This window comes from Salvelinus namaycush, chromosome 34, assembly GCF_016432855.1.
Source record: "Salvelinus namaycush isolate Seneca chromosome 34, SaNama_1.0, whole genome shotgun sequence".
Taxonomy (NCBI): domain Eukaryota; kingdom Metazoa; phylum Chordata; class Actinopteri; order Salmoniformes; family Salmonidae; genus Salvelinus; species Salvelinus namaycush.
In genome coordinates, this window is record NC_052340.1 from 1261806 (window position 1) to 1287138 (window position 25333).

Sequence of the window (25333 nt, forward strand, 5' to 3'; positions counted from 1 at the left end):
GACACTTGTTAAATCTACTTCAATCAGTGTAGATGAAGGGGAGGAGACAGCTTAAAGAAGGATTATGCCTTGAGACCATTGAGACATGGATTGTGTATGTGTGCCATTCAGAGGGTGAATGGGAAAGACAAATGATTTAAGTGCCTTTGAACAGGGTATGGTAGTAGGGGCCAGGCGCACTGATTTGTGTCAAGAACTGCAGTACTGCTGGGTTTTTCACGCTCAACAGTTTACTATGTGTATCAAGAATGGTCCACCACCCAAATGGCATCGAGCCAATTGACACAACTGGGAGAAGCATTAAAGGTAACATGGGCTAGTATCCCTGTGGAACGCTTTCGAAACCTTGAAGAGTCCATGTCCCGATGAATTGAGGCTGTTCTGAGGGCAAAAGGGGGGGTGCAACTCAATATTTGGAAGGTGTTTTACATTTTTTGTAGACTTTTTTGTATATGCAGGGGAAGGTGCTTGAGTGGAATTATGCTGGCCATATTGGACATAGAAAAAATGTGATTTAAACCAAAACACTCTTTATGAGCATGAGTGTTGGACACAATTCAGAAAAAAATTACTCTCATATACAAAATTCATATTTGCATGTGATTTAACCTCCATCAAAGGGTATTATGACAGCCATTATGGATTTTGGACTCCATATTGGATTTGTGGCAATATCCTGGTCGGCCCCAAAGATAATCTGTGGTGGCGCCCTGACTAAATTGCAAGAGTAGGGGCTAAAGATACAAAATGCTTCAAGGAACTTTAGACCCCAAAAAATGTCATTTTGATTTTGGAGCCCACTTGTTTTCCTGTCAAACGACATGTGTAACTGTATGTATTTTTTCAGGACCATACAGCACTGAATGAAAACAAATTTGACTTGGAAAGTTGTCTATTAATCAACTACCAAAAAGTATAACAAATATTCATGGTTGATATTTCTGCCTATTGTATATCAGTCCTTACAGGTCCATATTTCAAACCAAATCAAATTGCATTTGTCACATGCACCGAATACAACAGGTGTATACCGTACCGTGAAATGCTTACTTACTTAACCAACAATGCAGTTCAAGAAATAGAGTTAAGAAAATATTTACAGAATAAACGAAGGTAAAAAATGTAATAAAAAATACACAATAAAGGCTATGTACAGGGGGTACCGGTACCGAGTCAATTTGCGGGGGTACAGGTTAGTCGAGTTAATTTGTACATGTTGATAGGGGTAAAGTGACTATGCATAGATAATATACAGCGAGCTGCAGCAGTGTAAAAACAAAAAGGATGGGGGGGTTTCAATGTAAATAATTAGCGTGGCCATTTGATTAATTGTTTAGCAGTCTTACGGTTTGGGGGTAGAAGCTGTTAAGGAGCTTTCTGGATGTAGACTTGGCACTCTGGTACCGCTTGCCGTGCAAAGAGAACAGTCTATTTGCAAGGCAGCAGCCACTATTCCTGGGGTCTGGCAAAATTAAGGCAGTTATACAATTCTAAAAACATTACAATACATTCATTAGAGAATTCACAAGCCCATACTCCACTACCACATATCTACAATGCAAAATATGTGTGTATGTGTGTGTATAGTGCGTATGTTATCATGTGTGTGTATGCATGTGTCTGTGCCTATGTTTGTGTGTACTTCACTGTCCCCGCTGTTCCATAAAGGGTATTTTTACTTGCTTTTTAAATCTGATTCTACTGCTTGCATCAGTTACCTGATGTGGAATAGAGTTCCATGTAGCCATGGCTCTATGTAGTACTGTGCGTCTCCCATAGTCTGTACTGGACTTGGAGACTGTGAAGAGACCTCTGGTGGCATGTCTTGTATGCATAGGTGTCTGAGCTGTGTGCTAGTATTTTAAACAGACAGCTCGGTACCTTCAGCTTGTCAACACCTCTTACAAAAACTAGTAATGAGGAAGTCAATCTCTCTTCCGCTTCGAGCCATGAGAGATTGACATGCATGTCATTAATGTTAGCTCTCCGTGTACTTTTTAGAGCCTGCCGTGCTGTCCTGTTCTGAGCCAACTGCAATTTTCCCAAGTCCCTCTTTGTGGTACCTGACCACACAACTGAACAGTAGTCCAGGTGCGACAAAACCAGGGCCTGTAGGACCTGCCTTGTTGATAGCATTGTTAAGAAGGCAGAGCAGAGCTTTATTATGAGCAGACTTTATTATGACTTGGGTTATTGGATTTTTTGACAATTTTTTGGGCCATCATCTGACACAGCCTATTACAGTTGAAGTCGGAAGGTTACATACACTTAGGTTGGAGTCATTAAAATTTCAACCGCTCCACAAATTTCTTGTTAACAAACTATAGTTTTGGCAAGTCGGTTAGAACATCTACTTTGTGCATGACACAAGTAATTTTTCCAACAATTGTTTACAAACAGATTATTTCACTTATAATTCACTGTATCACAATTCCAGTGGGTCAGAAGTTTACATACACTGAGTTGACTGTACCTTCAAATAGCTTGGAAAATTCCAGAAAATGATGTCATGGCTTTAGAAGATTCTGATAGGATAATTGACATCATTTGAGTCAATTGGAGGTGTACCTGTGGATGTATTTCAAGGCCTACCTTCAAACTCAGTGCCTCTTTAATTGATATCATGGGAAAATCAAAAGAAATTAACCAAGACCTCAGAAAAAGAATTGTAGACCTCCATAAGTCTGGTTCATCCTTGGGAGCAATTTCCAAACGCCTGAAGGTACCACGTTCATCTGTACAGACAATAGTACACAAGTATAAACACCATGGGACCACGCAGCTGTCATACCGCTCAGGAAGGAGACGCGTTCTGTCTCCTAGAGATAAACGTACTTTGGTGCGAAAAGTGCAAATCAATCCCTGAACAACAGCAAAGGACCTTGTGAAGATGCTGGAAGAAACAGGTACAAAAGTATCTATATCCACAGTAAAACGAGTCCTATATCGACACAACCTGAAAGTCCGCTCTGCAAGGAAGAAGCCACTGCTCCAAAACCGCCATAAAAAAGCCAGACTACAGTTTGCAACTGCACATGGGGACAAAGATCATACTTTTTGGAGAAATGTCCTCTGTTCTGATGAAACCAAAATAGAACTGTTTGGCCATAATGACCATCATTATGTTTGGAGGAAAAAGGGGGAGGCTTGTAGGCCGAAGTACACATTCCCAACCGTGAAGCACGGTGGTGGCAGCATCATGTTGTGTGGGGGCTTTGCTGCAGGAGGGACCAGTCAGACACCAGTCAGAAAGTTAAAGCTTGATCGCAAATGAGTCTTCCAAATGGACAATGACCCCAAGCATACTTCCAAAGTTGTGGCAAAATGGCTTAAGGACAACAAAGTCAAGCCATCACAAAGCCCTGACCTCAATCCCATAGAACATTTGTGGGCAGAACTGAAAAAGCTGGTGCGAGCAAGGAGGCCTACAGACCTGACTCAGTTACACCAGCTCTGTCAGGGGGAATGGGCCAAAATTCACCCAACTTGTTGTGGGAAGCTTGTGGAAGGCTACCTGAAACGTTTGACCCAAGTTAAACAATTTAAAGGCAATCCTACCAAATACTAATTGAGTGTATGTAAACTTCTGACCCACTGGGAATGTGATGAAAGAAATAAAAGTTGAAATACATCATTCTCTCTACTATTATTCTGACATTTCACATTCTTAAAATAAAGTGGTGATCCTAACTGACCTAAGACAGGACATTTTTACTAGGATTAAATGTCAGGAATTGTGAAAAACTGAGTTTAAATGTATTTGGCTAAGGTGTATATAAACTTCCGATCTCAAATGTACACGTTTGCACATGCACGCACACACAGTGCTCTTGTTGTGTGTTTTAGAGGATCTGGTTAGGCTGCAACAGCTGAGCCGAGAGCCCGGCCACATTACTATGATTATAGCTAATTAGCGGCCACGAGGGATACTTCCGTCCTGTTTAATAGAGTGACACTGAGGAGAGGGAAAAACAATCTGATTTCTATCCTAATGGAGAAAAGCCACTGCGGCGTACAGCATTAAGAGATGGCACCCACTCGGCGAGTGTTTGGAGATGGGGCTCTCGAGCACGAGTGCAAGCATTAAGCCGCAGACTTCCGCCCGCATGCTCGGTCTGAATAAGCAGCTCCAGGCGAGGACTAATGGGCCGTTTGATGCATTTTTCATTACAGGCTTATTAGCTGTGAAAACAGGAACCGCTCTAGCGTGCTTTCTCCCCTGTGGGTTTTGACAACAGACAATGTGGAAAAGACATTTAGCCAGCGGTAATTGTTATTTAATTATGCTTCTGAAACAATGCAAATATTTAGACACAACTGGGGTGCTTGATTATCGAGCTCGAGAAGTGACTGTCAGTCATTAAAACGTCTTAGCACTGTGGTGTTTACTGAGAAGGGAGATTTTTCTCTGTTTTCTCTCTCTCACCCTAACCTCTCTCGCTCTGTCTTTCCCTCTCCTCACTCTCTTTCTATTTGTGTGAATGTGTGTATGTTTTTTGCGAAGCAGGTAAATCCATGCAGTGAATGCTCAGTGTGTTGTGGTGAAATGGTTGTTATGAATCTAATATACTGCTGTCTGATGGATGTGCTGTGATCAAGCCTCTGGAAAGGCCACCATTACAGAGATGTCCCTAGTATTGTTATTTCCACCAAATACTTTAACGCCACTTGATTGAGCTAGCTTGGCCCAATGAAACCAATGGAATCATCCCAAAAGTGCAAACCCTGTCCATCTGACACAAGCATCAGACAGGCTCAAACACTCAAAGCAATAAAATAAAAAGCCTTTCGAATCCAGGTCTGGTTATCATAGCCCAGGTGTCCCTGATGGGAATGATTAGGATGGGTGTCTCTCTAAATCATTTGGTTAGTCCTGGGCAGAGTTAGTATAGTAGGGTACAGGGTGTCCATTGACTGCAGTTCAAAGGTTCGGTGTTTGTGAATGTTGGTGATGAGGTAAAGAAAGGCTTATGTCCAGGAAGGCTAAGATAATTCACTCATGTAAGTGGATGACAGGTGGTTACACTGCTCTTCCTGGGGTCCAGCAACATAAGACAACATACAGTTGAAACATACAGTTTAAAATACTACCTGACATTACATTTAATAACACCTAACTCAACACATTAGCTTAGGCCAGCACTACACCACCACATATTTACAATACAACATCCATGTACACGTGTGTGTAGATTGCGTATCTTATCATGTGCATATGTGTCTGTGCCTGTGTCTCTTCACAGTCCCCGCTGTTCCATAAGGTGTATTTTTATCCGTTTTTTTAATCCGATTCTACTGCTTGTATCAGTTACCTGATGTGGAAAAGAGTTCCATGTAGCCATGGCTCTATGTAGTACTACGCGCCTCTCATAGTCTGTTCTTGGCTTGGGGATTGTGAAGAGACGTTTGGTGGCATGTCTTGTGGGGTATGCGTGGGTGTCCGAGCTGTGTGCTAGTAGTTTAAACAGACACCTTGATGCATTCAGCATGTCAACACTTCTTACAAAAACAAGTAATGATTAAGTCAATCTCTCCTCCACTTTGAGCCATGAGATATGTACATGCATATTATTAATGTTAGCTCTCCGTGTACATTGAACGGCCAGCCGTGCTGCCCTGTTCTGAGCCAAATGTAACTTCCCTAAGTCCCTTCAGAGGTCCCTCTTTGTGGCACCTGACCACACGACTAAACATTAGTCCAGGTGTGACAAAATTAGAGCCTGTAGGACCTGCCTTGTTGATAGCGTTTATAAAAAGGCAGAGCAGCGCTTTATTTTACATTTCCTCATTATTTATTACAAGATTTAGTTGAGGTTTAGGGGTTAGTGAAAGATTTTTCCCAAATACCTTGCCTCCCATTCTGAAACTAACTGCAGCTCTTTGTTAGGTGTAGCAGTGATTTCATTCACTGTAGTAGCTGACGTGTATAATGTTGAGTCATTCGCATTGAGAACATGATTTTGTGTTGGTCATGAAGTTGAGTTGGTCAAATCAAATCAAATTTATTTATAAAGCCCTTCTTACATCAGCTGATATCTCAAAGTGCTGTACAGAAACCCAGCCTAAAACCCCAAACAGCAAGCAATGCAGGTGTAGAAGCACGATGGCTAGGAAAAACTCTCTAGAAAGGCCAAAACCTAGGAAGAAACCTAGAGAGGAATCAGGCTATGAGGGGTGGCCAGTTCTCTTCTGGCTGTGCCAGGTGTAGATTATAACAGAACATGGCCAAGATGCTCAAATGTTCATAAATGACCAGCATGGTCAAATAATAATAATCACAGGTGGACTGGGGACAGCAAGGAGTCATCATGCCAGGTAGTCCTGAGGCATGGTCCTAGGGCTCAGGTCCTCCGAGAGAGAGAAAGAAAGAGAGAATTAGAGAGAGCATACTTAAATTCACACAGGACACCGGATAACACAGGAGAAGTACTCCAGATATAACAGACTGACCCTAGCCCCCCGACACATAAACTACTGCAGCATAAATACTGGAGGCTGAGACAGGAGGGGTCAGGAGACACTGTGGCCCCATCCGATGATACCCCCGGACAGGGCCAAACAGGCAGGATATAACCCCACCCACTTTGCCAAAGCACAGCCCCCACACCACTAGAGGGATAACTTCAACCACCAACTTACCATCCTGAGACAAGGTCAAGTATAGCCCACAAAGATCTCCGCCACGACACAACCCAAGGGGGTGCGCCAACCCAGACAGGAAGATCACGTCAGTGACTCAACTCACTCAAGTGACGCACCCCTCCTAGGGACGGCATGGAAGAGCACCAGTAAGCCAGTGACTCAGCCCCTGTAATAGGGTTAGAGGCAGAGAATCCCAGTGGAGAGAGGGATTGGTCCACTTTGTTTAAGCGAATCAGTACTTTCTGCTGATGTTCGATGATGTTATGATAATTATGTTCTCAATGTTCATAAACTGAACTTCAATTAAACTACTCGGTCTGTTACCAAGAATTTGTAATGTTCTTGTTGAAATGAAACAGACAGAGGCCAGTCTACAATAGTCAGAATGTTTATTTACGAGAGCTCTGCCCATCCTTACATGTACATTGGTTTATATACTTCTCATTTCGTTATAACTGTCCCTCCTCCTCTAAGACAATGACAATATAGTTCACAAGTCTTCTCCTTCTCATACATTGTCTGCCACCTGTTATACAATCTACTACAAGCCCAAGGTCTCTCCCCTCCCTGGGTGGGGACAGAAAGTCCTGAAAGGAACACAGTAGTACAGCTTGTCTGTCGATAGCTCCTCATCATTTGTTTCACACTTGCACCCTTGTTCTAATTCTGACTAAAACTACACACATCAGATTTATAGATTTTTGATTCTAATAAATGTCATACAATCAATCATACAGTGACAGGGTAGAATTCTGTTAGTTATAGTCCTACGTTAAATGTATACATCATTTAGTCATTATTCATAAAATTCTTAACAGACGATGAAACATCCGCTAAGCTCCTTGAAAAGTGGGACACTGTATTGAAGCCTAAAGTCATCAAACTGGCAAAATCCCTGACTACGACCATCGATTTTCATTGCCTCCTGAAGTCTGCAGAAAAACTGCCAGAGAATGACAATGAAACCAGTAAGTGGATTCTCTCGTGGACAGTGCAATGTTTCAAACTCAGTGATATTGTTTAATGTGATTTGGGGTCTTTGCCTTTTCTTGCCCTAAGACTGGGACAATGATATGTCCTCCCTGTTGCTGCTGCTGCTTCATCTCATCCCACCACCAGCAGGAGGGAAGAGGACCAAGATCAGTGCCAGTGATGCTGTGGGCAGACTAGTGCACTTTCATAAGGTAAGATGAGACAGTAATTGTTGTGTAATTTCTTCATTGGGTTGCATCTTCGTTGTCTTAACATGTGGAGAGGGACATAAAAAGACCCATTGTGTGTTGCAGTCATGCTGCAGCATTGAAGACCATCTTGATGGGGACCATGGTCAACAGCCATACCTCCTGGTCATTGGAAGAAGACACAGCGAGATTGACAACTACACATTGTGGTGGACAAGAGGCTTGTTCCCTGCCAGGCAATTAGTGGTCTGTGTGCGTTTGATGAAATTTTCAAAGCCCACTTTGTCATTAACCTGACATATGATGATGCTCTTTTCAACTTCTACACATTTGTGCAGACAACCATCTACAACATTGATGTAGGCAAAACAAGAGAGGCCCCTAGCGTGATAGATTTGAGGACACACCTTCTTAAGTAGATACATGTACAGTACCAGTCAAAAGTTTGGACACACCTACTCATTCAAGGGTTTTCCTTTATTTGTATTATTTTCTACATTGTAGAATAATAGTGAAGACATCACAGCTATGAAATAACACATATGGAATCATGTAGTAACCAAAAAAGTGTTAAACAAATCAAAATATATTTTATATTCTTCAAAGTAGCCACCCTTTGCCTTGATAACAGCTTTGCACACCCTTGGCATTCTCTCAACCAGCTTCATGAGGTAGTCACCTGGAATGCATTTCTATTAACAGGTGTGCCTTGTTAAATGTTCATTTGTGGAATATGCATATATAATATGCATATATTAGCAACTGGGACTGAGGAGCAGGCAGTTTACTCTGGGCACCTCTGGGCACTTTTTCATCCAAGCTACTCAATACTGCCCTGCAGGCATAAGAAGTTAATGCATTTGAGCCAATCAGTTGTGTTGCGACAAGGTTAAGGTGGTATACAGAAGATAGCCCTATTTGGTAAAACACCAAGTCCATGTTATGGCAAGATCTCAAATATAAGTAAGTATTCTCCAAACAAAAAATACTTCCAGTGTGTTCTATACTGGGTTTTCTTAAATGTCTCCCATACAGGGATTTTTTTTTACAATACAGTTTTTTACAATCACTTTGGCACTAATTTCGGAAACTTGATGTCATTTTTCAAAACTCTAGACACAAAACTCACAACCAATGATTAAAATGCAAATTTTTCCAAACTCTAACACTTTTTCCAATTGCTTGGATACAATACACGTAAAGCTAAGATCATTTGTTCATTGAACTAAAATCACCTGTTCAAAATGACACAACTTAACATCAAAGTATTACCATTTCAAAATGCAATTCACACATTACATCTGAGATGACTGTCTATTCATTTCATTACAATGATCGAACTATCAATTGATACAACTCCTCAAAATGATAAGTAACTGTTGCATTACTCTTAATGCAGTTTTATGGAAACTGACAAACAATATTCCATGTTTAGATCATGAAAGTTTCAGGATAACGAGATCCATTGACACCAATTACCGTGGAATATGAACCAATTGGACTACATTATCTATGGCTGTAATATTTCATCATAATTCTTTATCAGACACTGTTTCTATGGTCCCATGTACCACTTTTCCAGACTATGTTTTCAGATTTGGCATTACTGTACACTCACCGGCCACTTTATTAGGTACACTTATCTAGTACTGGGTAGGACCCCCTTTTGCCTCCACAACAGCCTTAATTATTCATGGTGTTGTACATTAAGAGATGCCATTCTGCACACCACTGTTTTAAACAGCTGTTATTTGAGCATTTGTGGCCTCTCTGTTAGCTTGAATGAGTCTGGACATTCTACTCTGACCTCTCATTAACAAGGTGTTTTTGCCCACAGAAATGTCGCTCACTGAATGTGTTTTGTTTATCACACAATTCTCTGTAAACTCTAGAGACTGCAGTGCGTAAAAATCCCAGGAGGGCAGCTGTTTTATGATGGGTGCCCTCACAAACAAGCCGCCCTTCTCCAGGCCATGGATGACGCATGCAATGACATCATGGCAGACCAGTGTCAGGCCTGGATTCGCCGTGCCCGAAGATTCTTCCCAAGATGTTGGGCTAATGAAACATCCATTGTGATGTGGATGAGAACCTATGGCCAAATCCACAAGACAGGGTTGAGGGAAATATAGAAGTACAGTAATCAATCCTTTGTTTTGCTTTTTACAGTAAGCCAGGTGAGGAACACTGCAGTTGACGTTTTACTGTATTTAAAAAAAAAAAATTGTAGCAAATTATTTTTACTTTGATTCAAAGAAACCTATGTTGTGATTTTATTGTATTTCATCAATAAATTTCAAATTTTGTTCAATGATTCCACTGTGTCTGTAGTGTTCTCTCTACTAGTCCTTTTACAGTGATGTATTTACATGTAGTAGCATAATGAAACATGTGTCACATATTTTGTACTACAATATTTAATAATCGTACGAACAACTACACAGTGAAACTATCGGTATCTTGTGTGTGGGTGATCTAAATTAATGTTCCTATCGTATTTCATGATAAATTAGTTATTTGAACCAATGATTCTGCAAGTGCAAGGTTTCTTTAAAGATATGAATGCACAATGAAATGTTTTGAACATTGTGTTACAAGTGATGACCGTTTTGAGTTTTGTGTCTAGAGTTTTGAAAAGGTTCTGAAATTAGTGCCAAAGTGATTGTAAAAAACTGTAAATATAACCTTTATTTAGCCAGGGAGTCAGTGTGTTACGCAATCACTCCTGTTTCTGGATGAATTGTACCACACAGCAACTAGCAAACAGCTTAGTAAGCTACAGGAACATATCCATTAGAAATAGTATTCAGTAGTGCTGATTTATGGAAAGGAAAGCGTTAATAATAATACTGCATTGTATTAATATAGTGCCTTACCACCTACTTTACATAGTAAGGGGGAAACTCACCTCATCCCAACCACCAATGTGTAGCACCCTAGGGTGATGCATGGCATAACCACTTTATGCCAGAACACGCACAACACATCAGCTATCATGGTGGAGAGGAGGATGATTTGGTGGCCATGATGGAAATGGGGCCAGGTTAGGAATATGGCCAGGACACCAGGTTAACACCCATACTCTTACCATAAGTGCCATAGATCTTAAGGGATCACAGAGAGTCAAGATGTGGTGTGTGTGTGTGTATGTGTATGTGTATGTGTATGTGTATGTGTATGTGTGTGTGTGTGTGTGTGTGTGTGTGTGTGTGTGTGTGTGTGTGTGTGTGTGTTTTGACGCTCAGTATGCTTGTGTCTGTGTGTGCGGGTGTGTGTGTGTATGTTTTGGAGCACAGCAGTGGTGGCCTCAATGTGTGATCTAATGGGCTACGTAAACAGCTGTCATCAGCTTTCAACAGCATCAGACGACATTAAAGACTACAACACAAATTCACATCAACACACAAACCCCACTGCGCCTCGCATAGGAGCACTGGGCGCCACTCCCCTCTCCAACTGCATCGCCGCTAATTGACTAAATGAGATGACATTTGGGCTCACTTGAATAAATGTATGTGATCAAGTCTCTAGGTGGATGTGCTGCCTCTCTGAGAATCGGGGACTGATTGATTGTTTGAGACTTTGTCTGCGTGTGCCACAGTGGCTCGGGGTTTTATTGGCTATGCTTGAGGAGTACGTAACATGTCTTGGTGTGAGTCAGCAAATCACACACCCATGCATACACTGAGACAATTATGAGTTCTACCTCCAACCCCTACCGCTTCTTCAGAATACCCCCCAGCCAATGCACCTTAAAATGTTGATTTCCACCTTAATAGACATACCCAAACATAATTATTTTTCAAGACATAGCCATAAACAATAACTGGTAATGTTGCATAGTTTTACAAAGGTCTGGAACTCACCTTTCTGGTAAAAATTTGCTTTATAAATTGCTGAGGTGTACTCACTTTTGAGGATACAAGCACAAGTACATCAAGTGCATGACTAAAATTATTTCTAAATTATCCATTTATCAATTTATTTGAATTTATTCGTTCAATTTAACAATCAATTTACAAACGACTTACTGTAAGATTTCACATTTCGTATAACTGCAAAATAAATATGATTATACTTAGTGACAGTATAATATTGGCACTATTTCATATACACTATTTCATATACATGTTACGGCTGTCCTCGCTGACAGAAGGTGTGGACCAAAACGCAGAGTGGTTAGTGTTCATTCTTTTAATGAAAGTCAACAAAACACTTCAAAATACAAAAACAACCAACGTGACAAAACCAAAACCGTCCTGTGTGGCAACAAAACCTCCACAGGAACAAACACCCACAAAACACAAGTGAAACCCAGGCTGCCTTAGTATGATTCTCAATCAGGACAAACGATCTACAGCTGCGTCTGATTGAGAATCATACCAGGCCGAACACAAAAACCCCAACATAGAAAAACACACATAGACCAACCCACCCAACTCACGCCCTGACCAACTAAATAAATACAAGAAAAAAGGAAAACAGGTCAGGAACGTGACAATACACTCCTGGGCGGTAATGAGCTGAGCAGTATTTCTGTCTGTAATAAATCCTTTTTGTGGGAAAAAACTAATTCTGGTTGGCTGGGCCTGGCTACCCAGTGGATGGGCCTGGCTGCCAAGTGGGTGGGCCTATGCCCTCCCATGGCGGCACCCCTGCCCAGTCATGTGAAATCCATAGATTAGGGCCACATTTATTTATTTCAATTGACTGATCCTCTTATACGAACTGTAACTCAGTAAAATCTTAGAAATGTTGCATTTATGTTTTTCTCAATATAACTACACACAGACAATTCTATCCAAAACATCCACAAGTGGCGCAGAGACATCATTCAAATGTTTGCAGACTTGTTACAACTTCAGCTTTAAGCACAAAGCTGACCATCTGTGACCAGAGAAAGTGGTCTTAGTTCAGTTCTATGAAATGATTTAGTATTTTTCATGTCGAGAGCTCTAACTCTGTCTGAGAATATCACAGATGAAACTACTATCGTTGCATCCGCTAGATTCTTCAGTTTCATATATGCTAATAGACCAGTCTCTCCCTATGCAAATGTTGCGTCTGAATCCTGACACTTCAAGTCAGCCCTGCTGGGAGAGTGGGAGCAGAGAGCAGAGAGATGGTGCTTTTTGGTATTATAAGACACGGGGACCATACAATGTTCACAGAGTGCATTGTCAACCAAAATGTCAGTCGGGACCGGTACAGAACTGCTCAAAGTCCCCCAAATTTGGGATTTAACATCTAAGAAGTTTAACAAGTCATATATTTTTTTCTCTCAAAAAGGTAGTGGTCAAAATGATTGACACCCATTAAGGATCATATGAATAGAGTAGTATTTGGTTCCATATTCCTAGCACGCAATGACTACATCAAGATTATGGATGGATTTGTAGTTAATTTTGGTTGTGTTATAGATTATTTTGTGCCCAATAGAAATTAATGTTAAATCATTTATTGTGTCATTTAGGAGTACATTTTATTGTAAATAAGAATATAATATATTTCTAAACACTTCTACATTAATGTGGACGCTACCACGATTACAGATAATCCTGAATGAATCGCGAACAACCCCAGGAAGAGTAGTTACTGCCTTGGCAGCAGCTAATGGGATCCTTAATAAATACAAATACAAATACAGTGCATTTGGAAAGTATTCAGACCCCTTCACTTTTTCAACATTTTGTTACGTTACAGCCATTTTCTAAAATGTATTCAATACATTTTTTTCCTCCTCAACCCTACAAACACCAAAAACAGGTTTAGAAATGACATAAGTATTCAGACCCTTCACTCAGTACTTTGTTGAATCACTTCTGGCAGCAACCAGGTGAAGGCTTGAGTCTTCTTGGGTATGACACTACAAGCTTGGCACACCTTTATTTGTGGAGTTTCTCCCATTCTTCTCTACAGATCCTCTCAAACACTGTCAGGTTGGATGGGGAGCATCGCTGTACAGCTATTTTCAGGTCTCTCCAGAGATGTTCGATTGGGTTCAAGTCTGGGCTCTGGCTGGGTCACTCAAGGACATTCAGAGACTTGTCCTGAAGCCACTCCTGTGTTGTCTTGGCTGTGTGCTGAGAGTCGTTGTCCTGTTGGAAGGTGAACCTTCAACCCAGTATGAGGTCCTGAGTGCTCTGGAGCAGGTTTTCATCAAGAATCTCTCTGTACTTTGCTCTGTTCATCTTTCTCTCAATCCTGACTAGTCTCCAAGTTCCTGCCACTGAAAAACATCCCCACAGCATGATGCTGCCACCACCATGCTTCACCGTAGGGATAGTGCCAGGTTTCCTCCAGACATGACACTTGGAATTCAGGCCAAAGAGTTCAATCTTGGTTTCATCTGACCAGAGAATCTTGTTTCTCATGGTCTGAGAGTCTTTAGATTTTTTGGGCAAACTCCAAGTGGGCTGTCATGTGCCTTTTACTGCGGAGTGGCTTCCATCTGGCCACTCTACCATAATGGCCTGATTGGTGGAGTTCTGCAGAGATAGCTGTTCTTCTGGAAGGTTCTCCCATCTCCACAGAGTAACTCTGGAGCTCTGTCAGAGTGACCATCAGGTTCTTGGTCACCTCCCTGACCAAGATCCTTCTCTGGCCGGGCGGCAAACTCCAGGAAGACTCTTGGTGGTTCCAGGATTTAAAAACATGTAATCCATTGTGGCCTGAAAGATACAAAATGTGGAAAAAGTCAAAGGGTCTGAATACTTTTCGAATGCACTGTATATACACTGCTCAAAAAAATAAAGGGAACACTTAAACAACACAATGTAACTCCAAGTCAATCACACTTCTGTGAAATCAAACTGTCCACTTAGGAAGCAACACTGATTGACAATAAATTTCACATGCTGTTGTGCAAATGGAATAGACAAAAGGTGGAAATTATAGGCAATTAGCAAGACACCCCCAATAAAGGAGTGATTCTGCAGGTGGTGACCACAGACCACTTCTCAGTTCCTATGCTTCCTGGCTGATGTTTTGGTCACTTTTGAATGCTGGCGGTGCTCTCACTCTAGTGGTAGCATGAGACGGAGTCTACAACCCACACAAGTGGCTCAGGTAGTGCAGCTCATCCAGGATGGCACATCAATGCGAGCTGTGGCAAGAAGGTTTGCTGTGTCTGTCAGCGTAGTGTCCAGAGCATGGAGGCGCTACCAGGAGACAGGCCAGTACATCAGGAGACGTGGAGGAGGCCGTAGGAGGGCAACAACCCAGCAGCAGGACCGCTACCTCCGCCTTTGAGCAGGAGGAGCACTGCCAGAGCCCTGCAAAATGACCTCCAGCAGGCTAATTGCTAATTGCCTATAATTTCCACCTTTTGTCTATTCCATTTGCACAACAGCATGTGAAATGTATTGTCAATCAGTGTTGCTTCCTAAGTGGACAGTTTGATTTCACAGAAGTGTGATTGACTTGGAGTTACATTGTGTTGTTTAAGTGTTCCCTTTATTTTTTTGAGCAGTGTATATATATACTTTGTATATTTTACACCCTTTCTCTCCCCAATTTCGTGATATCCAATTGCGATCAAATTATGATCTTGTCTCATCGCATTGGCAAATTCTCACTGAAGAGTTTTAGAAGAAAGTTCTTTGTTTCAAGCCATTTTGAGCCTGTAATTGAACCCACAAATGCTGATGCTCCAGATACTCAACTAGTCTAAAGAAGGCCAGTTTTATTGCTTCTTTAATCAGGACAACAGTTTTCAGCTGTGTTAACATAATTGCAAAAGGGTTTTCTAATGATCAAATAGCCTTTTAAAATGATAAACTTGGATTAGCTAACACAACGTGCCATTGGAACACAGGAGGGATGGTTGCTGATAATGGACCTCTGTACGCCTATGTAGATATTCCATAAAAAAATCAGACATTAACAATGTCTACACTGTATTTCTGATCAATTGGATGTTATTTTAATGGACAAAAAATTTGCTTTTCTTTCAAAAACAACAAAATGTATAAGTGACCCCAAACTTTTGAAAGGTGGTGGCTTGTGGGCGTCCTATTCAGGCATCAACACAACCAAATGTGGAAAATGAATGCACAGTGCCTTCAGAAAGTATTCATACCCCTTGACATATTTCACATTTTGTGTTACAGCCTGAATTCAAAATGTATTTATTTTAAAACATTGTCACCCATCTACACACAATACCCCATAATGACAAAGTGAAAACATGTTTTTAGAAATGTATATATGTCAATAAACAAATAAGGTCCGCCAAGCAAAAACCTGATAAAAAAACAATTTTAAAGAATGCTGTAAGTACAGAAATGGTTTGCTTTGTGGGAAATGAATATGCAATATGCAGTCAGTGACAACTGTGTGGAGTTTGTTAAAGCTTATTACAGTGTTATAGGCAATATGTCCTGAGATGATCCGATGATCTTCTATGTAAAATAACTTTTCACATTCTAACGACTCTTGTGTGGCTTGTGAGTGCCACAGAGCAAAACATGCTTGTGTTCTTAAGAGTCTCTGCTTTTCATAGATGGGTCATAATAGTTTGTAGCTCAAACCATTCAGACTTTACAGATGTTTTTGTGAGAAGAACCGTTTTCGGGATCCGCACCTGTCTCACAAACACAGATCTAGCGCAGCCCCCCCGTTAATCACACAGACTAATTGTTGGTATCAATGGAAGCAGAAGAAATAGACTAATCCAATCAAACACACAGTGTTTAAGAGAGGTTAGAAGTCAAAAACGTGCCAGCGATACCGTGGGACTCAAACAAAATACTTTTGAATGTAGTTTTGATGACAGTGCATTGAGCTATTGTTGCTTCAGACATCACGTGGCTTTGACAGAACATTTACACTAGTTTGTTGCTCCCGGTGCGAGATGGTTGGAGTTGTCAGCAAAGCAACATGACAGAAATATAATGTCAATTTTTCGAACTACTGGTAGTTTCTTTGAGAAGATATATAAAGTGATCTGTGCATTTGAAAAACAGCATAAATACACCTATTTTACACCTATTTTACTCATAAACCAAATGGCCACTGCTGCACATGCTGCCCACTGTTTTGATCAGGTTAGATTATACTATTTAAAATGAGCAGTCAGCTCACGAATAAACTAGTGCACTAGGGAGAACGCAACAAGCATACAGATGCAATAAGTGAAAACACATTATCTAACTGGGGATTGATAGCTAACATAATGTCACAAAGCATGATGCGCTAGCCATTCTGAAATAACTTCATATTTACGAGTTAGTCAGATATGAGTTTAGAAAGACTTGAAATTGGCATGGGAGCTAACTAGCTAGCATATAACAGCTAGCTATAGCTAGCCATCTGCTTATCAATTAACTGGTTAATTTGACCCAAAAAATCAACCCAACTATTTCTCAAAATGTTTCTTAAAATTACTGTAGTAATAATGCTCTGTGATACACCTAGTTTTGTGCTGTTTTATTCAACACAATATGCCACCATGTCACCTATAGTAGAACCTGATAAACAACATCAGGGGGAAACAATCAAATTGGCCATGCTTTTTTGTCCTACCAGATCCGTGATGAGAAGGTTCTAGCTAGTGTATCCCTCTGTCCTTTGACTCTTGTTGGATGTACATAGTTGTCCGGTTTTTCCTTTCCCAGGCTCCTATGACTGTTATGATTATTTATTTACAATTGAATTACAATTAGCTTTTTGCTTTCGCATCATCTTTACCTGACAGAGCAGATCTACTGTAGTTTCACGTGTGGAAATAAGTTGTCTGGCGCAAGAGACTCATTGGGAGAAGGAGACTAGAGCAGACCCAAAAGTTCTGACTGAACGGATGCACATTTGAGCGCCCGAGGACTGTCCATTTACTTTGTGTTGTTCTAATTTATGCTATGAGGGCTGTGCACCCAGGCCCTGGTTAACTTCTCTAGGGTAGGGTGCAGCATTCGACATTTTGGATGAAAAGCATGCCCAAATTAAACTGACTGCTTCTCGGGCCCAGAAGATATGATATGCATATAACTGGTAGATTTGGATAGAAAACACTCTAAAGTTTTCAAAACTGTTAAAATAGTGTCTGTGAGTATAACATAACTGATTTGGCAGGCGAAAACCTGAGAAAAATCCATTCGGGAAGTAGTTATTTTTTTGGCTTTGTAGTTTTCTATTCAATGCCATTACAGTATCCATTGACTTAGGACTCAAATTCCACTAGATGTGGAATTTCCACTAGTCTTTAGAAATTGTTTCAGGCTTGTATTCTGAAAAATGAGGAAGTAAGAGCAGTCTGAATGAGTGGACCCTAAAGTGTCACAGAGCTTTTTCATGCGCACAACCGAGAGAGTGCCTTTCTTGTTTACCTTTTATATTGACGACGTTATTGTCCCGTTGAAATATTATCGTTTATTTAGGCTAAAAACAACCTGAGGATTGAATATAAACATCGTTTGACATGTTTCTACGAACTTTACGGATACAATTTGGATTTTTTGTCTGCCTGTTTTGATGCGTTTGAGCCTGTGGATTACTGAAGAAAACGCGCGAACATAACGGAGGTTTTTGGATATAAAGAGACTTTATCGAACAAAATGAACATTTATTGAGTAAATGAATGTCTGCTGAGTGCAACCATATGAAGATCATTAAAGGTAAGGGATTAATTGTATCTCTATTTCTGACTTCTTCTACTTGGCTGGTTACTGTTTGTAATGATTTTTCTGCTGGGCTATGTTCTCATATAATCGTAAGGTATGCTTTCGCCGTAAAGCATTTTTTAAATCTGACACCGTGGTTGGATTCACAAGAAGTTCATCTTTAAACCTATGTAAAATATGTTTTGTTTTCTGAATTTTTATAATGAGTATTTCTGTAATTGAATTTGGCGCCCAGCAGTTTCACTGGCTGTTGAAGAGGTGGGACGCTAACGTCTCACGTACCCAAGAGAGGTTAACAACGTTCTCTGTGACTTGTTAAACCGGTTCATGTTTGTCTACCTCGACGACATCATCGTCTTCTCCCTTTCAGCTCAAGAACACTTGCTCCACGTCCGAGAACCAGCTTTTTGTGAAAGCAGAAAATTTGTATTTCCATCGCTCCACCATCTCCTTCCTTGGTTAGGGTTAGCCCCCCTTCTTCTCACATCGTCTTAACGCCACGGAGAGGAACTACGTTGTGGGGAATTGTGAGCTTCTCGCTGTAAAGATGGCGTTGGAGGAGTGGAGGCACTGGTTGGAAGGGGCGGAACATCCTTTCTTTGTGTGGATGGATCACAAGCTCGGTGGGCCCTGCTCTTCACCCGGTTCAACTTCTCCCTCTCCTACCGCCTGGGATCCAAGAATGTCAAGCCGGAAGCACTTTCACCCCGCTATAAACCCGCAGCGAAACCCTCGGACCCCGAGACCATCCTTCCTACCTCGTTTCTGGCGGCGGCACTCATCTGGGGTATTGAGAACCAAGTCTGTGAGGCACAGCGTTCCCAGTCGAACCCAGGGGGGGGGGGGGGGGGGGGCTCTGATAACCGGATATTTGTCCAGATGCTTTCTGCTCCCCGGTCCTGGAGTGCGCTCACTCCTCCAGGCTTGCCTACCACCCGGGTTTCCATCGGACCCTGGCCTTTGTGGGACAACACTTTTGGTGGCCCACCATGGTCCCTGACGTCTCTGCATTCGGCGCCGCCTGCACTATCTGTGCGCAGAATAAGACTCATCGGCAAGCTCCGGCTGGCCTCCTTCAACCATTTCCTGTTCCTCACCGTCCCTGGTCACAAATATCCCTGGTCTTCGTCCCTGGTCTTCCCCCGTCTGATGGCAACACGTTATCCTTACGGTGATGGACTGGTTTTCCAAAGCCGCCCATTTCATTCCTCTCCCCAAGCTACACTCAGCCATTGAGAGGGTCCAACTCATGGTGCAGCACGTCTTCCAGATCCATGGACGCCAGTGGACATGGTCTCCAACAGGGGTCCTCAGTTCTTGTCCCGGTTCTGGAAGGTGTTCTGCATGCTCATTGGGTCATCGTCCAGCCTGTCCTCCGGGTTCCACACCCAGTCTAATGACCAGTCTGAGCGAGCCAATCAGGACCTGCAGATGACTCTTCGTTGCCTGGTCTCCACCAAATCCACCACCTGCAGCGAGCAACTCATGTGGGTAGAGTACGCCTGCAACGCCCATGCTCTTCTCAAGACTACCTCCAGGTATCGACGACAGGCGGACCGCCATCAGACCTCGGCTCCCCGTTATCAGAGGGTATGGCTGTTCACCCCATTTTCCCCTATGCATTTATTTCTGTATTCTCTGTTTGTATGTTGCCAGTTTGTCTTGTCTCGTCAAGCCTACCAGAGTGTTTTTATTACTCCTGTTTCCTTGAGCCCCTGATTTCTAGTTTTCCTGGTTTTTGATAACTCTGCCTGCCCTGACCCTGAGCCTGCCAGATGTACTGTACCCTTTTCCACTGCCCTGGATTACTGACCTCTGCCTGCCCCCGACCCTGAGTCTGCCTGCCGCTCTGTACCTTTCTGATTCTGCCCTGGACTACCGACCCCTGCCTGCCCTTGACCTGTCCTTTGCCTGCCCCCTGTTTATATAATAAACGTCCGTTTGGGTCTTTACCTGGGTCTTTACCTTACCGTGATAGATTCTAGATATCCGGATTTCCAGATATTAAATATTGATGTTGATGTTGATGATATCATTCGAATAGTGAAATAATGACTAACAGTATAGGGAGTGCATACTGTACATGTTCATATGTGTGTGTGATCCTTACGGGAATTGAACCCACAATGATAGTGTAGCTAGCGCCACACTAATTTGTGGTGAGGACGAGATCCTCTGGATAAGAGCTACAGGAGGACAGTGGTTTGGAAATGCATTATTAATATCACTGCTTGCTCTATCAGAAAGTAGGTTGCCCATCTTTGATGTTCCGTAGGTCGAAACACCGCATTTGATCAATTTATAAAGCCCTATTGCAAAAACTCCCTCATTAGCTGACATCTTTACTTACCAATAGAATTTCCAGAGTTACCATACCGCTAACTCTGGAAATTCCGTCTGTTGCTTCAGACTTATGAAAAACAGCCACTAGTATCTATGTATGATGTCCCCATCATAGCACTGAGACTGCACTTGTGAATGTGGTAAATGACCTTTTTAATGGCGTCAGACTGAGGCTCTGCATCTGTCCTCGTGCTCCTAGACCTTAGTGTTGCTTTTGATACCATCAATCACCACATTCTTTTGGAGAGATTGGAAACCCAAATTGGTCTACACGGACAAGTTCTGGCCTGGTTTAGATCTTATCTGTCAGAAAGATATCAGTTTGTCTCTGACAAATCAACTGTACATTTCGGTGTTCTTCAAGGTTCCGTTTTAGGACCACTATTGTTTTCACTATATATTTTACCTCTTGGTGATGTCATTCGAAAACATAATGTTAACTTTCACTGCTATGCAGATGACACACAGCTGTACATTTCGATGAAACATGGTGAAGCCCCAAAATTGCCCTCCCTGGAAGCCTGTGTTTCAGATATAAGGAAGTGGATGGCTGCAAATGTTCTACTTTTAAACTCGGACAAAACAGAGATGCTTGTTCTAGGTCCCAAGAAACAAAGAGATCTTCTGTTGAATCTGACAATTAGTCTTGATGGTTGTACAGTCGTCTCAAATAACTGTGAAGGACCTCGGCGTTACTCTGGACCCTGATCTCTCTTTGATGAACATATCAAGACCGTTTCAAGGACAGCTTTTTTCCATCTATGTAACATTGCAAAAATCTGAAACTTTCTATCCAAAAATGATGCAGAAAAATGTATCCATGCTTTTGTCACTTCTAGGTTAGACCGCTCTACTTTCCGGCTACCCGGATAAAGCACTAAATAAACTCAGTTAGTGCTAAACACAGCTGCTAGAATCTTGACTAGATCCCAAAAATGTGATCATACTACTCCAGTGCTAGTCTCTCTACACTGGCTTCCTGTTAAGGCAAGGGCTGATTTCAAGGTTTTACTGCTAACCTACAAAGCGTTACATGTGCTTTCTCCTACCTATCTTTCCGATTTGGTCCTGCCGTACATACCTACACATACGCTATGGTCACAAGACGCAGGCCTCCTTACTGTCCCTAGAATTTCTAAGCAAACAGCTGGAGGCAGGGCTTTCTACTATAGAGCTCCATTTTAATGGAATGGTCTGCCTGCCCACGTGTGAGACGTAGACTCAATCTCAACCTTTACAAGTCTTTATTGAAGACTTATCTCTTCAGTAGGTCCTATGATTGAGTGTAGTCTGGCCGAGGAGTGTGAAGGTGAACAGAAAGGCACTGGAGCAACGAACCACCCTTGCTGTCTCTGCCTGGCCGGTTCCCCCCTCTCCACTGGGATTCTCTGCCTCTAACCCTATTACAGGGGCTGGCTGACTGGCCTTACCTGGGAGGGGTGCGTCACATGAGTGGGTTGAGTCACTGACGTGATCTTCCTGTCCGGGTTGGCGCCCCCCCTTGGGTTCGTGACGTGGCGGAGATCTTTGTGGGCTATACTCGGCCTTGTCTCAGGATGGTAAGTTGGTGGTTGAAGATATCCCTCTAGTGGTTTGGGGGCTGTGCTTTGACAAAGTGGGTGGGGTTATATCCTGCCTGTTTGGCCCTGTCCGGGGGTATCGTCGGATGGGGCCACGGTCTCTCCCGACCCCTCCTGTCTCAGCCTCCAGTATTTATGCTGCAGTAGTTTATGTGTCGGGGGGCTAGGGTCAGTCTGTTGTATCTGGAGTATTTCTCCTGTCTTATCCGGTGTCCTGTGTGAATTTAAGTATGCTCTCTCTAATTCTCTCTCTCTTTCTCTCTTTTTCTCTCTTTCTTTCTTTCTTTCTTTCTTTCTTTCTCTCTCTCTCTGAGAACCTGAGCCCTAGGACCATGCCTCAGGACTACCTGGCCTGATGACTCCTTGCTGTCCCCAGTCCAGCTGGCCATGCTGCTGCTCCAGTTTCAACTATTCTGCCTGTGGCTATGGAACCCTGACCTGTTCACCGGACGTGCTACCTGTCCCAGACCTGCTGTTTTCAACTCTATAGAGATAGCAGAAGCGGTAGAGATACTCTGAATGATCGGCTTTGAAAAACCATCTGACATTTACTCCTGAGGTGCTGACCTGTTGCACCCTCGACAACCACTGTGATTATTATTATTTGACCCTGCTGGTCATCTATGAACATTTGAACATCTTGGCCATGTTCTGTTATAATCTCCACCTGGCACAGTCAGAAGAGGACTGGCCACACCTCATAGCCTGGTTTCTTCCTAGGCTCTGGCCTTTCTAGGGAGTTTTTCCTAGCCACCGTGCTTCTACACCTGCATTGCTTGCTGTTTGGGGTTTTAGGCTAGGTTTCTGTATAGCACTTTGTGACATCAGCTAAGAAGGGCTTTATAAATTTGATTTGTATTGATGTACTCCATGGAACTCAGAGTATGGAATCCAGAGTATGGAACATCGTTGCCTCTCAGGCAGCTCAAAATGTTGATTGAGATCCTCTTTGTTGAGGAAGATCATCGTTTTTCTTTAGTTCGTCTGTATTTTTTGTATTCTCTTGTACTTTTGTAAAAGGTGTGAAATGTAAAATGCAGGGCTCCCTTGTGAAATACACCTCTCAATGGACTCCCTGTTGTAATAAATGTAAACAATTTATAAACTAAACATTAGTTCCTAGTAATGAGTGATCGCTGAGAGTTGGGGGGGGGGGGGGGGGGGGCTGGGGGACCCTGAGGAGAGGTTTGGAACCACTGCTCTATACATTAGCAATTCAAATGTTGTTGTTTCTTTCCTATTCCAATAACAGCAAGACGTTTTAAAAGGATGTTGATTAGGTGGCAATATTTGACAATAGTTGGGATATGATGTGTGCGGATGGCTTCACCAATTACTTGCCTACTATCTCCCCTGGGAGTTAGAGCAGCAATCTAAAGACAAATGGAAGGGAGGAAGAAGAGAAGGAAGGAAAGAGTAGGCTTATCCTTTTATGTCTTCTGCTGAGGCGTATATGAGGAGTTACGGGAGACAACACCCTCCTGTGGGTAGCAGCTCTACAGATTGGTCGGTTAGGGATGGTATTCAGACTCACGTTGATTACAGACTGTAAAATAATGGGGGGGAATAATGAATGTGCCATGTGAGAGAAGGAGATAAGTCAAATCGTTTTCAATTGACTGTCTGTTCATGTTCCCCCATTCAAACTTTTTGAACTGTTGCCCAAACAAAGTTGGTGAGAGTTATCAGTGGTTCACACACACACACGCACACGCACACACACACACACACACACACACACACACACACACACACACACACACACACACACACACACACACACACACACACACACACGCACACACGCACACACAAACGTGCTGAAAGAAATCACTCACACAAACAAATGTGCACGAAAACAAATGAACACATAAATCATTTCAGATAAACATACTCATATTCACAATACAAAACTAAAAAAGCAAACAAAGCATACAAAATACATTCATGCATACACATCTACACGGAGACATGCACAGAAACCCATTGACGTGGGCTGTCAGAGTGTCTTGGCTAAGATAAGGCTAGCTGCTGTGTGTTGTGACTACTGTAAAAAAACACTGGTCCATCTGACCAGCTGACAGCCAGTGACCAGGGCATGGAGCCTGAGATAAGACTGCTGCATCACAGCCATCAATCAAAACAGCCTCTTCCCCTAACACTGGGGAAACTCCTTTCGAAGACACACACGCATCCCATTCCACGTCATCACATTCCGAGATGAAGTGAAGGGTACATTAGTGATATGCAAATAGATAACTTGAATGCCTTAGAGGTAGTATTTAAACGTCGATAGAGTGATTCCGAGAGCACGTGCTCTTTTTGGAGTCTTCTGATCGCTTTCACAAGGCTTAAATTGAATGGAATTGATTCCGTTGCTGTACTTGCCACTTGACAGACAAACATATCGGGGGAGATGTGGCTTGTCTCTTTACTTGTCCCGCACAAGATAAGACATGGCCCACATCTCAAAGACACACACACATACAGTACAAGTCAAAAGTTCGGACACACCTACTCATTTCAGGGTTTTTTCTTTATTTTTTTATTATTTTCTACATTGTAGAATAATATTGAAGACATCAAAATGTGATGAAATAACACATATGGAATCATGTACAGAGAACTGGCAGTGTGGTGCCAGGACAACAACCTCGCTCTCAATGTGAGCAAGACAAAGGAGCTGATCGTGGACTACAGGAAAAGGCGGGCCAAACAGGAGCCCATTACCATCGACAGGGCTGTAGTGGAGTGGGTCGAGAGTTTCAAGTACCTTGATATCCACATCACCAACGAACTATCATGGTCCAAACATACCAAGACAGTCGTGAAGAGTGCACGAAAATAAAACTTTCCCCCCTCGGGAGACTGAAAAGAGTTGGCATGGGACTCCAGATCCTCAAAAGGTTCTACAGTTGCACCATCGAGAGCATCCTGAACGGTTGCATGGTATGGCAACTGCTCGACA

General features: G+C 42.4%; 1 pseudogene; it reads left to right on the forward strand.

Annotated features, from left to right (window-relative positions):
* Positions 1-248: 248 nt before the first annotated feature.
* Positions 249-8242, forward strand: LOC120029120 (annotated as a pseudogene).
* The last annotated feature ends 17091 nt before the right edge of the window (positions 8243-25333 follow it).